At 39.9% G+C, this 13817-nt stretch overlaps 1 protein-coding gene across 5 annotated transcripts in view; it reads right to left on the bottom strand.

Moving 5' to 3' along the window:
* Window positions 1–13817, bottom strand: part of ZNF385D (zinc finger protein 385D) — a 239533-nt gene that overhangs the window by 114817 nt on the left and 110899 nt on the right. The window lies entirely within an intron of this gene.

The following is a 13817-nucleotide window of genomic DNA, read 5'->3' as shown; positions in this document are numbered from 1 at the left end:
TTTTCCCTCCGCATCATGCTCATGACGTTGTGGAGAAGAAGCGTTATTTCACTGCGGATTTCAGCCTTTGCAATGCAAAACCTGAAATCTGTGGCAAGTCTGTGTGATATCTGCAACGTCTGAATTACCTGTCAAATATGCAAATGTTGGTGCAGATTCTTTGCATAATTGCCCCAAATCTGCACAAACATCTGCACCGGAAAAACTCTGCCACATCTGAAAATGCCCTAAATGCGGCAAGCCGTGGGTGACCCCACCCATTCTGCAAGGCTCCTTCCACTTTTTTGTGGCAAGAGCAGAGAAAAAAGGCCCAAAAGTCGCAATTTTTTCAAATGTTGGGCCAATTGTGACATTTCTACACCAGAAAACTGGCGTAGGAAGGTTGTTAACTTTCCACCATAGACTTAAACTGCCAATAAACCAAGATGGTGTAGTAGCTTAGAGGGATTAAAATTATAGGCAGATGCCTCTCTGCCCTTATTGTAGTCACATAGATGACGATCAATAGTATAGAATAGAATTCCACAGAGCTGTACTGAATTACTATAGGTATACTCATGTTATTTGTCCTTTATATGATGTTGCAAAACAGTAATAACTAATAGCTTGGGCATAAACAGATCTATACTGGCAGTTTGATCACATATGGCCATGTAGTTCATAAACACGTGTGACGCTCACGTTTGAAAGACATAGATGACTATACAAAAATGAACAGATGCACAAAACCAATTAGGCAAATGTTATTGTGAAAGATTAATATTTAATATATGATGAATGATGTACCTCCTAATATGAGAGCAAGCCAAAGTAAATTTAAATAATTGCATACCATTTAAAATATAATTGATGAGAAAGTAAACAATACAGAAAATTGCCTTATAATATTGTTTGGTATAAATGAAAAATGTACTCGAATAAACACTAATAGGCTTATTTGGTTTCACGCTGTAAATAGAACAGTAAACCACTAAAAACTATACCAAGTAATCCGTCTATGCTGAATAACGCTATCTGTATTTTTGCCAAGTATACTCTAAGTAGATAATCATATCAGAAACACAATCTTCATTGCTCTACTGCACCAAAGATAAAAAGGTGATTAGTAGAAAAATGTTACTGTTCAGCCTGCCTTGGTATATTGCTGGATAAAATAGAGATAAATTGTTTATTAGTAAGCAGTTTTTCCAAAATTACTGATGCAAATGCTTTATATTTTAGCTGACCATCTGGTACTAAATATAGTCTATGGATATTTACCTAGAAACTTTATAAGTAGAGTTTTCAAAGGGAACCTATCACTAGATTTTAGACCACTAAATGACCAGCATGTTGTTATACTGCTGGGGTTTAGCGTCCCAAACATGCCCCTCTCAAAACTGTTCATTTTAGAATTTTGTCTAAAAAGAAGTTATAATACTGTGTGTGCCATATGTAAATTACCAGAGAAGAGTCCGTAGATGCGTCCAACAGGATCCTGGGCATGCTCAGTGCTCTGATGAAGCAGAGACTAGTACACCTTTGGAAACCAGTACACAATGCTAAAATGGACATGTTTAGGATGCTGAACCCCAGCATTATAAAAACATGCTAGTGATTTAGTAGTCTAAATTCTGGTGAAAGGTTTATTTTAAAAAAAATTGGAATAATTTGGCAAAAATTCATAATTTTGCTTCCTGTCTACAAATTTAGACACAAATAATAAAATACAAAGTAAAATAAACATTATGCTAATAAACTATACTTGATATATTTATTTTTTTATATAATTTTCTAAACTTCCGTTAATAGAGGGAGGAGGTCCATCATTCAGGACCCTCCTCTATTACCCTAAAAGCAGAGCAGCAATTAACATCATCTATTGCTTTGGAGGACCCAGCACATCTATGCATTACATGGACAGCCAATTGACTTCAAGAGGCAACGTGTAACGCTTTATTTCTCCTGCAGTGGGTCACCCTATGATCTTCATTTTGTCTTGGAGTCCTTCTAATAAAAAGGAATCGTCCAAAGTGAACAAGTCTTTTCACATATGATATTGCCTGTAGATTCATCACATACATTTTAGGTCCAATTATCAAAGTTAATGGTAAACGATGGTATCATTAAATTTGCAACTATAAGGTGTAAGTGATCCATATTAGCAGGAGATTCGTTGCAGAAAAAACTTGACTATACTGTAGTTCTCAGCACAGCCAGCCACAACAGAAACATACACAGTTCACTTCAATGGGAGAAGGCTGCAATGCTGTGAATCACTGCAACATCTCTATCGACAATTCACAGTGAGCAAGTAGAAATGAAGAGGAAGCAGCGCTTGTACAAGCGTTGCACCCCCTTCAAAACAGCTGATCAGCTGATCCCGACCTATCAGCTATTGATGGCCTATCCTGAGGATAGGCCATCAATTTTTAGAGACTGGAAAAACCCTTTAAGATCGCTACAGATTTTGATCTTAGCAAACTTTGGAGATGTGGTGGACATCTATTATGGTCGCTACTTCAGAAGTCATAAAAATCCCCAATTTTGACACTGAATTTCACAAATTTCACATTGAAAATGCCCAGTAGAGCAGAAAGTCCATTTAGAACATTTGCAATTATCTGGGCTGCTATCATAAAATAAATGAACATACCATCCGGATAAAAACAAGAAAGAGTCTATTAATGTAATAATGCATCTCAAACAATACAATCCGGTATAATAATGTTATATTGAGAAATCAATATGGAGTTGACCTTAAAAAATGTGGCATTAAATCCCTTGAACCAATATACGGAAAACCTTGTGAGTAGATGACTTGCCTCAGGAAGAAAATTTGATGGATATATAAGTGTGGGATCAAGCTGTAGTATTAGCTAATTGGGATAAATCTACAGATTTATAAAATTGTATCCAATTGTCCCATATATGTTGGAATTTGTCTAGGTCTTGGTTCAAAAGCCATTTAGTTTTTTCCCTAAAATAAAGAATTGACAAAAAAAACAAGAAAGAGTCAAACACCTGAAACTGCAGACAATAAAGTCCAAGGGCATGACCACACATGGCGGAATTCCTCCGCAACTGTCCGCATCAATGCCGCACAGAATCTGCGTTGCAGATTCTGCAGCGGATCTGCACAAAATGTGCAGAAAATTGATGCGGACTGGCCGCTGCGGACTGCAGGAAAAGTGCTTCTCTTCTCCCTATTCAGTGCAGGATAGAGAGAAGGGACAGCACTTTCCCTAGTGAAAGTCAAAGAAATTCATACTTACCGCCCGTTGTCTTGGTGACGCGTCCCTCTTTCGGCATCCGGCCCGACCTCCCTGGATGACGCTCCAGTCCATGTGACCGCTGCAGCCTGTGCTTGGCCTGTGATTGGCTGCAGCCGTCACTTACACTGAAACGTCATCCTGGGAGGCCGGACTGGAGACAGACGCAGGGAGTTCTCGGTAAGTATGAACTTATATTTTTTTTTACAGATACATGTATATTGAGATCGGTAGTCACTGTCCCGGGTGCAGAAACAGTTACTGCCGATCGCGTAACTCTTTCAGCACCCTGGACAGTGACTATTTACAGACGTCTCCTAGCAACGCTCCCGTCATTACGGGAGCCCCATTGACTTCCTCAGTCTGGCTGTAGACCTAGAAATACATAGGTCCAGCCAGAATGAAGAAATGTCATGGTAGTAAAAACAATACGCTCCGCAGCACACATAAGATCTGCGGACTTCATTGCGGAATTTTGACTCTCCATTGAAGTCAATGGAGAAATTCCGCCATGAGTCCGCAACCAGTCCGCCACTGCTCCGCAACAGACAGAGCATGCTGCGGACACCAAATTCCGCTCCGCAGCCTATGCTCCGCAGCGGAATTGTACGCATCGTGTAAACGAACACTGCTAAATTAAAGTGAAAGTCAATGGAGAAACGGCTCCGCTGCGGATTAACGCTGCGGAGTGTCCGCAGCGGAATTTAAGTGAAATTCCGCTATGTGTGAACCCGCCCCAACAGTGAACATGTTGTATACACATCTATAATATATAGTTACCAGTACAGATTATATTAGTATCCCTTCAGTTTCGGATGTTTAGATGGTGACATAAATCCTTTAAAAAAATGTTTTTGAATGCCAAATAATGGCTTTATAATTTAACATCAGACAGTTTTATTTTACAACAAAGTGAGGAGCAGGTACAGCTTTTGAGATTATGCTGCTGAAACAACAGACACTAAAGTTAGTCATCTCAAGTAACAAATCAATCTATAGAGTATAGAGTTGACTCTAAAAACTCCCATATCACTCTGAATGGCTATTTGTCTGCTATGGAGAGGCGCCAAAAAACAGGATTGATGTTATAGTACAGAACTTGGATGATATGTACAAGCAAAACGCTGATGGGAGAGATTCTCAAACACAAGTCAAACTCTACAAGTATTATATAAAAAATGACACGAGTAACAAAGCATGAACACTTAGTCATATTTTAACCCCAAAACGTTGGCCACGCTTGAAAAGCCACGTAGTTATGCCAGCTAATTGCTTCCACACATCTCCGCTCAGCATGAAGACTTTCTAGTTCAATATAAAGGGCTGAGTAGTAATGTGACATAACGAGAAGCAAAGACTCAAGTGAAATATGGATCATTAAAGTCTGAAACCCGTTAACATTAGGAAAGAAGCAGGAGACGTATAGAGCGTTGAAAGTTTTCCAGTAACACAGCAAAGACAACTTGGGTATAAAAATATTGGTTGTACAGTACTTTGAAATGATAAAAATATTCTGGGAATTAAACTTTCATTTCCCACTAGTAACATAATTTAGCTGTGGTACATAGTAATCTAACAGAGTTCTGTACCAATTTGAATCTGTTCAGTTTGTTTACTCCTGTAAGAGCTTTTTTAAAACGTTTTAGATGTAATGTCCTAAATGCGATACGATTGCATCATTTTTTGCTTTAATTCCAAAAAGAAATATAATTAAATACTGCAGAATATTTTTGTAAAGCCATGAGTTTAACTACATTCGTATGTATTCAGCTTTCCAAAAAGAAACTCAATTGCGTTAATAATAAATCTTGTAAAGCACATCATATAGTTACATAGCTTAGAAAAAGACACATTGTAAGACTCTGTTCACACGTCAGATTGGACATGGATCCGCGTCAAGTCCTTACGTCAATCCGCATCTTGTGGATGTGAATTCGGCAGAATAAAATGTAACCATGGAAATAGGAAGCATGCTACTTATTTCTGCGGATTTCACACAGAAAAGCAAAGAATTAGCCTCATTGAATGACAATGGGGCCGGTTCTCGTGCAGTTCCGCTGCATACCTGCACGGAAGAAATCTGGGGGTAAGCTTCGGATTTCTGACACAGAAAAACACATCAGATTTTTGTGTGAATAAGGCCTATAGCTCTGATACACAGACTCCATAGTATAAATCTGTGGGGCATAGGACAGTCAGGCGGGAATGTGCTCACATTAAGGCCTCATTTACACGAGCGTGTGCGTTTTGCGCGCGCAAAAAACGCTGCGTTTTGCGCGCGCAAAAGGCACTTGGCAGCTCCGTGTGTCATCCGTGTATGATGCGCGGCTGCGTGATTTTCACGCAGCCGCCATCATAGAGATGAGGCTAGTCGACGCCCGTCACTGAAAGGTGCTGAAAGAGCTAACTGATCGGCAGTAACTCTTTCAGCACCCTCGACAGTGAATGCCGAACACAATATACACCAACCTGTGAATAAAAAAAAAATTTCATACTTACCAAGAACTTCCTGCTTCCCCCAGTCCGGGCTCCCGGCCGTTGCCTTGGTGACGCGTCCCTCTCTTGTCATCCGGCCCCACCTCCCAGGATGACGCCGCAGTCCATGAGACCGCTGCAGCCTGTGATTGGCTGCAGCCTGTGCTTGGCCTGTGATTGGCTGCAGCTGTCACTTGGACTAAACTGTCATCCCGGGAGGTCGGACCGGAGTTATCGGTAAGTCAGAACGTCTTTTTTTTTTTACAGGTTCATGGATTTTCGGAGCGGAAGTCACTGTCCATGGTGCTGAACCAGTTTAACGCTTTCAGCACCGTGGACAGTGACTGTCTCCTGACGTCGCGTACCCGAACATTTTTTACCGGTTTCGGTCAAAACGAGTTTGGCCGAACCCGGTGAAGTTCGGTGCGCTCATCTCGAATTTGACACTCCGTTTGGATGTTTGTAAACAGAAAAGCACGTGGTGCTTTTCTGTTTACATTCAGGAGTTTGACAGCTCTTGCGTGATTTTCGCGCATGCAACGCAGGACCGTCCGTGTGGCATGCGTTGTTTTCACGCACCCATTGAAGTCAATGGGTGCGTGTTGCGTGAAAAACGCAAGAATATAGAACATGTCGTGAGTTTTACGCAACGCACTCACGCAGCGCAAAATTCACGCATCGTCTAAACAGCCCCATAGACTATTATAGGTGCGTACGACACGCGTGAAAAGCACGCGCGTCGCACGCGCGTATAATACGCTCGTGTAAATGAGGCCTAAGACATTCTGCAGGTAAGCACAACTACTAAACCAATGTGGTACGAGGAATGTCACTGCAGCCAACAATGTTGTCTTCGACCTCAAGAAACCTCTCAGGTCACTGCCAGGATCGTCCAGACCTTCATAGGTAAAAAGGTAAAGGGTAAAAAAAAAGATTCGAAGTGCAGGAGAAGAACACGAGGAAGTATTTTTTGTTTTTATTTTAGTCACTACAATGCATTTTTTCATGTACCGTACATGGATCGAATATGCAGAAACTACGAGGTGACCGTTGACTCCAGAAATCGAGGCCATTTTTGTAGACAATGTACAACAAATTGCTGTCAGGCAAAAATTTCCTTTAAGTCCTGAGCTATATTAAATGAATTAAACTTAACTTTTATGTATTCCAAAGATAAAGTAATTGTGCACTTATTCTATTTAAAATTCTAATAGTCTCCACACACACTGAAGTAAACTACTGGAGATAAGTTCCCTGAGCATTGGGTTCACGTTGTCCTTCCTCTAGTCACGATCCATGATAAATTCAGACTATACCCTCTAAGCCGACCATTGGAAGTACGCTCCTTGAGCAATAAGATACTGTATATGTCTGTTCAATTTCCGTGATCAAATCAAATGTAGGATAGTTGCAGTGTAAACCATCAAGTTAAAATAACAGAAGCAGCCTCCCTGACATGTTTCGTCATGTCTGGGGTCTTCATGGGGAAAGAGGCAAATGGCAAAAACCGCATGCAACAGCCTTTTTTTTTAGTAACTATGACATCACCCCAATGCAAACAGCCAATCGTTTCTCTCTCTTTCTCCCTCGACCACTTATATCATTTGACGGACAGCTAGTCCATCGATCAGCCAATCACCCTCCGGGACAGGTAAACTATCAAACAGTTCTGAGTCCTAATAATAAATCTTCTATACCTAGAGCAGGAAGATGTCGGACAACTTTTTAATAACAAGGGACCACATTGCAATGTATGCTAATTTACTCACAAGGAAAGCTGGACGTCACTTATGGGATCCAACCCTGATAGGGTGAATCGACCCAGTCAAAGAGCCCTTTTCAAGTAACATTATAAAATGCCTGTATCTGATAGTGAAGATGACTGTCTATTGCTTTATTTACATTGTATTCATCACAACATTAAAACGACACAATTGGAGATTGTTTCATCGATGTTTATAATGACTGGATACAAAATGATCATTGATTCATACAGATGCATTGCGCTGTAATAATGTTGCTTGAAAAGGATTTTTAGAGTATAAAGGTTGCGCTGCAAAGGTTAGGAGAATGAATATTCTACAGAGCTCTGCGTGTGGATGCTACAGCTTCATTTTCTTTCAATGCTTTATGTTAGACTACTGGCCAGGTATGATTTTGACTCGGAAATTAAATTTTCATTCTTGCTCCCTTCAGCTACACTAATCGATCAAATGGATAGATAATAGGGCACACTTCTCTGCATGTATCTAAAGCAGAGGGTGCAGGGGCAAGCTGGGGTTTGTATTTTTTTTAACTATTAATATGTTATATCAATCAGAATTTTATTTTTTATAAAGAACGAGTATTGGAATATTTTAGTGTCAATTCTATATCCATACATGCATAGAGCAATTCTATAATTGTATTATATCGTCTTGCAGTAGCTCATATTTTAAGGGCACGGCCAGACGTGGCGGAATTGCAGCGGCCGTTTTTTACATTTGTTTCAGTACATTTTGAGGCAAGTTAGTTCAGACATTGCGGAAAACTCCGCTGCGGACCATAGGCTGCGGTGCGGAATTTTCTCTCCGCAGCATGCACTGTCTTTTGCGGAGAAGAAGCGGAATTTCACTGCGGATTTCAGCCTTTGCAATGCAAAAACTGAAATCTGTGGCAAGTCCGCTGTGTTTTCTGCAACGTCTGAATTACCTGTCAAATATGCAAATGTTGGTGCAGATTCGTTGCATAATTGCCCCAAATCTGCACCAACATTTGCAGCGGAAAAACTCTTCAATGGGTGAACATGCCCTAAATGCTGTTCGAATGCTTTATGCACTACCTGCAACAGTAGAGTGTAATGTAATAGCAGCCCCTTTAATCAGAGAATCAATTTATCTCCATTAAGATCACACTAACTTTAAGATTAAAGCTAAATGTCTTTTTCTATTAAGTTAAATAACCATCTGCAAAGAAGTATCATTTTATTAGAATGTTTATCTTCTTCCCATAAAGAAAAAACACAAAATCCAGAAAATGATAATGCAGTCTGAGCCAAGAAATCAAATTTACATTGATTCCAACACAGTTAAACCTATATCATGTGAAACAGTAAGTGGTTGGTTCTTTCAAGTGCAATTTAAACATTTAAAGAAATTATTGAAATATATATACATATATATACATATCTATCTATCTATCTATCTATCTATCTATCTATCTATCTATCTATCTATCTATCTATATTTTATATATATATATATATATATATATATATATATATATATATATATATATATAAAAATTTATTTTCTTCACTGTGTTCTTAAAGGGGGATTAAATATATATTCAAAAAAAAAAAATATATATATATATATATACATATATATATATATATATATATATATATATATATATATATATATATATAAAAAATAAAAATAAAAAATAAATAAATAAATATATATATATATATATATATATATATATATATATATATATATATATATATATATAGAGGTTAAATAAGATGTTCTTCAATGCTGCACACCAGGGATAGATATGAAATAAAAGTAAGTTTCTTTACTTTTTGCGGCTATTTGATCCAGTTCACAAAGCTTTTTTTCTTGCACTTGTATGTAGCTATAAATACTTCCAAAAAAAATAATGTGTAAGTGCAGTACCTGTAACCACAAATAAAAAAGGGTATTCCCAGAAAATAGCAAGACTGGTTCTATAGGCTGGGATTATAAATTAATATAAATGTTTTTGTACATGGTGCCACTGGACTATCAGGGAACTCTGAGTTAATAGAGTGGGTTCGCCCAACCAGGACCCTCATTACGAAGAGCGGCTACAAAAAGTGCTCTGAAGGACCTGGCACATTCTAGTATTCGAATAGAAATTGAGTAATGCTTTATTTTTCAGTGGTGGCACTGCAGTGATACTTTCTTCACAGATTACAGCAGGAGGTCCCAGAAGTGGGACACCTTGAGATCAGTTTATCATCAAAAGGATACTAATTTAAATAAACACTCTATATAGAATATATACGCAGTGGTATACCTCGTGTAGGGCTAAAAGTGTAGTGCATGAGACAGGGATTTAAAAGAATATGATAATTCAGGCCCCCATTTAATATAACGTAGTGTATACATTATGACTGGAGTGTACCTTTAAGTAACAGGAAGCCTTATGATTGATCATCCTGTGAAATTATGACGCTTCACTTGTATAGAGGGAACTAACCAAAAACACTAAATTGATTTAATGAGGATAGGCCTCTCTACAATAACAGATGTAGCTCTGAAAATAGATAGAGTAAATGTTAGCGTATGCACATGATTATTACTATCATCATCGTTAATATCTTCATTGTCATCATCATGATCATCATCTTCTTTCTTGGCTGCCTGACAGTTTCCTAACATAATCACATGTAAATGAAATGCAAAATGAGCATATCAAATTAAGCCTTTTAGTGTGAGAGAAAGGAAAAGGATTGCAAACAGCATGTACTTCAGCTTATGTGAATATGATTTGCATTCAAATTTAACTAACATGAGGTTTTGGTAATCCTTCTGTTTTTACTTTGCGTTAACCTGGGATTAAGTTACTTTATTATCATTCTTTAAAATCTCTAATAGAGTTAGGAGTGCAAGTTTATACATGGGAAGCTTCTTAGAAGTTACATTCTCTGTGCTCCGACCGTGTCAACACCTTATTAGTACCGACCACATCCCTCTCGTGTGACTTCATATATCATTGTAACCTTTAGTGTGTCTGGTAATGGCTGAGGGTATTGTCATTCAATGGTATACATGAGCTTAATATTAGTAAATCAGACATACTAGTCAACAACATGCCTACTTTTATAGAACTGTATTGCCAATTACTGTCCGTCTTCTTTGAAGACTTTAGTTTAAAAATAAACAAGCAGCTCTAGCCATAAATCTTTTTCCCTCATTTTTACTGTTTTCTGTGTCCTGATAGAAACGGGCTCTAAAATTGACTTAGTGGTCTGGAAAACAGTAGTTGGTCTTGTTAGGGTATGTTCACACTGAGTTTTTTGCAGGCAGAACTTTCCGCCTCAAAATTCCTTCAGGGATTTTGAGGCAGATTTTGACCTGCTTGCACTTTCTTTGCCGCATTTTTTTGGGCATTTTTTCTACACGTTTTTCGCCTGTGGGTAAAAAACGCCACAAAAACCGCTTACTCTGCCTCCCCTTGATATCAATGGGAGGTTAGAGCCAAAAATGCAGGAATAAAGAGCATGCCGCTTTTTTGTTTCCTGTAAGCATTTTTTGCGCTTGCGGAAAATGGGAGGAAACTTGTGCTAGGTCCAAGACTCCCAGGTCCCGACCAGCGGGCTTACTATGTTCTTTGCCCATTCCCCAGAGACCATGGACCCATATCTCCATGAATTTTATCACCGATCTGCCTCCATCCCAAGGCAAGTCGGTGGTGTGGGTTGTAGTAGACCGCTTCAGCAAGATATCCCACTTTGTACCCCTCAAGCAACTACCCAATGCCAAGACGTTAGCTACCTTGTTTGTCAAACACATCCTGCGTCTCCATGGGGTTCCTGTCAATATTGTTTCTGACAGAGGGGTACAATTTGTTTCATTGTTTTGGAGAGCCTTCTGTAAGAAGTTGGAGATTGATCTGTCCTTCTCCTCGGCCTTCCATCCAGAAACTAATGGCCAAACGGAGAGGACTAATCAGTCTCTAGAACAATATTTAAGGTGTTTTATCTCGGACTGTCAGGATGATTGGGTCTCCTTCATTCCCCTCGCCGAATTTTCCCTTAATAACCGGGACAGTAACTCTTCGGGGGTCTCCCTCTTCTTCTGTAATTTTGGTTTTAATCCACGGTTCTCCTCCGTTTCACCTGGTGGTTCCAACAATCCCGAGGTAGATGTCGTTCATCGGGAACTGTGCACAGTCTGGGCCCAGGTTCAGAAGAAACTTGAGGCGTCCCAGAGTATCCAAAAGACTCAGGCAGATAAGAGACGTTCTTCTAACCCCTTGTTTGTGGTCGGGATCTGGTGAGGCTTTCTTCAAAAAATTTGCACCTTAAAGTTCCGTCCCAAAAATTTGCTCCCCGGTATATAGGGCCGTACAAGATCATTGAGGTCCTTAACCCTGTCTCCTTCTGGCCGTGTTTGATGCCCCCCTCCTGAAAAGCTGCTCCCCGTCCTTGGCTACTTCGAGGAAACCTCCGGTCCCTGTTCTCACTCCTGAAGGGGTAGAATTCGAGGTGGCCAGGATTGTGGACAGCAGGATGGTCCAAGGCTCCCTCCAGTACCTGGTCCATTGGAGAGGATACGGCCTGAGGAGAGGACTTGGGTACCCGCCCGGGATGTTCACACCGGGCTATTGCTCAGGAAGTTCCATCTTCGGTTCCCCAACAAGCCAGGTCCACCTAGAAAGGGTCCAGTGGCCCCTCATATAAGGGGGGTACTGTAAAGGATTTGCCAGACACAGCTACTGTGTCGACGCCCGTGGTTAATCAGCCTGCATCTGTGCCTAGGTCTGCTGGAGTGACTCGATCTGCTACCACTCAGGCTGGTAGGTTGAGAAGTGGGAGAACCTATCACAGCCTTGCCAGACGGTTCTAGCTCCCGCCCTTGGTCTATGTATACCTTCATTTGTTGCTTGTCCTTTGCCTGTTTCCTGCCTATGCTGTTCCTGCTATATACAATTGACCTCTGCTTCATATTGACCCTGGCTTGACTGACTACTATTCTTCTGCTCTGCTTTTGTTACCACGCACTCTCCTGGTTTGACTTGGCTCGTTCACTCTCCTGTTGCTCACGGTGTTGCCGTGGGCAACTGCCCCACTTCCCTGCTTCAGTGTACCCTTGCCCTGTGTTGTCTGTCGTGCACATATTGAGTGTAGGGACCGTCACCCAGTTGTACGCCGTCGCCTGGGACGGGCCGTGCAAGTAGGCAGGGACTGGGTTGCGGGTAGATTAGGGCTCACCTGTCTGTCTCCCTACCCCGCCATTACATTAATGGTCAGAAATGTGTCAATAGATTACTACAGACTCCAGAAAGAGATGGAGTGTACCCCCTACCCCGGAAATCAGGGAGTGAAAAGGGAAAAATATACCTAGTCTTTTCTGCATAGTTTTGCTATCCTGTCTTATCTAAACAGCCAGGAGTACAATAAAGCTGTCAGCTGTCATCATAGTCCCACCCTTTAATGATGAGATTACTCTACTGACTTTATCACAGTCTATACAGCAAGGCTAAAAAGTGAGCTGCAGATAACAGGAAATGTCGGCCTAGTGCAAGAGCTCCAGTGGCTAGTGCAAAAACAAATGCTTTTGGATTTTTATTTTTTTTGTGAATGGTCCCATCAGAGAAAAAAACAACAATAAAAAAAATGTAATATTCTGATGATATATTTTCTTTAAGAAAGGACTGAAACTAATTGACAAATACAGCTTACAATACCCTTGTGTACATCCAATAGACCACTACCACTCTTGTATTAAATAATCACTCTGAAGTGAGACATGGATGTAACAATAAATAAATAAAATAAATAGCAAATTAAGTTTAATGTGAATAAATGTAAGGTTATGCACTTGGGCCGAGAAAACAAATTGTACAATTATGCATTAAATGGTAAAACACCGGGTAAAACTGCTACTGAAAAAGACTTGGAGATATTGGTGGACAGTTCATTTAGCCTTAGAAACCAGTGCGAGGAAGCTGCTTCCAAGGCAAATAAAATCATGGGATGCATCAAAAGAGGCATAGACGCCCATGACAATAACATATGTTTTTCCTCTATAAAAATCCCTACTCAGACCACACATTGAATGTTGTGTACAATTTTGAGCACCCGTGTATGAGAAGGATATAGCTGAAGTAGAATGTGTACAAAGAAGGGTGACCAAAGTAATTAAGGATATGGGTGGATTGCAGTACCAAGAAAAGTTATCAAACTTAGGGCTATTCAGTTTAAAAATGCAGAAATATATAAATGGACAATAAAGAGATCTTTCTAATGATCTTTTTACATCTAGGTCTGTAACAATGATAAGGCATCCTCTACATATATAGGGAAAAAGGTTTCACCATTATCACAGTAAGGATCCT

The sequence above is a fragment of the Rhinoderma darwinii genome, chromosome 5 (genome assembly GCF_050947455.1).
Source record: "Rhinoderma darwinii isolate aRhiDar2 chromosome 5, aRhiDar2.hap1, whole genome shotgun sequence".
In the NCBI taxonomy this organism is placed as follows: Eukaryota; Metazoa; Chordata; class Amphibia; order Anura; family Rhinodermatidae; genus Rhinoderma; species Rhinoderma darwinii.
The sequence above is the reverse complement of the archived record's forward strand: the minus strand, read 5'-3'. Positions and strand labels throughout refer to the sequence as shown.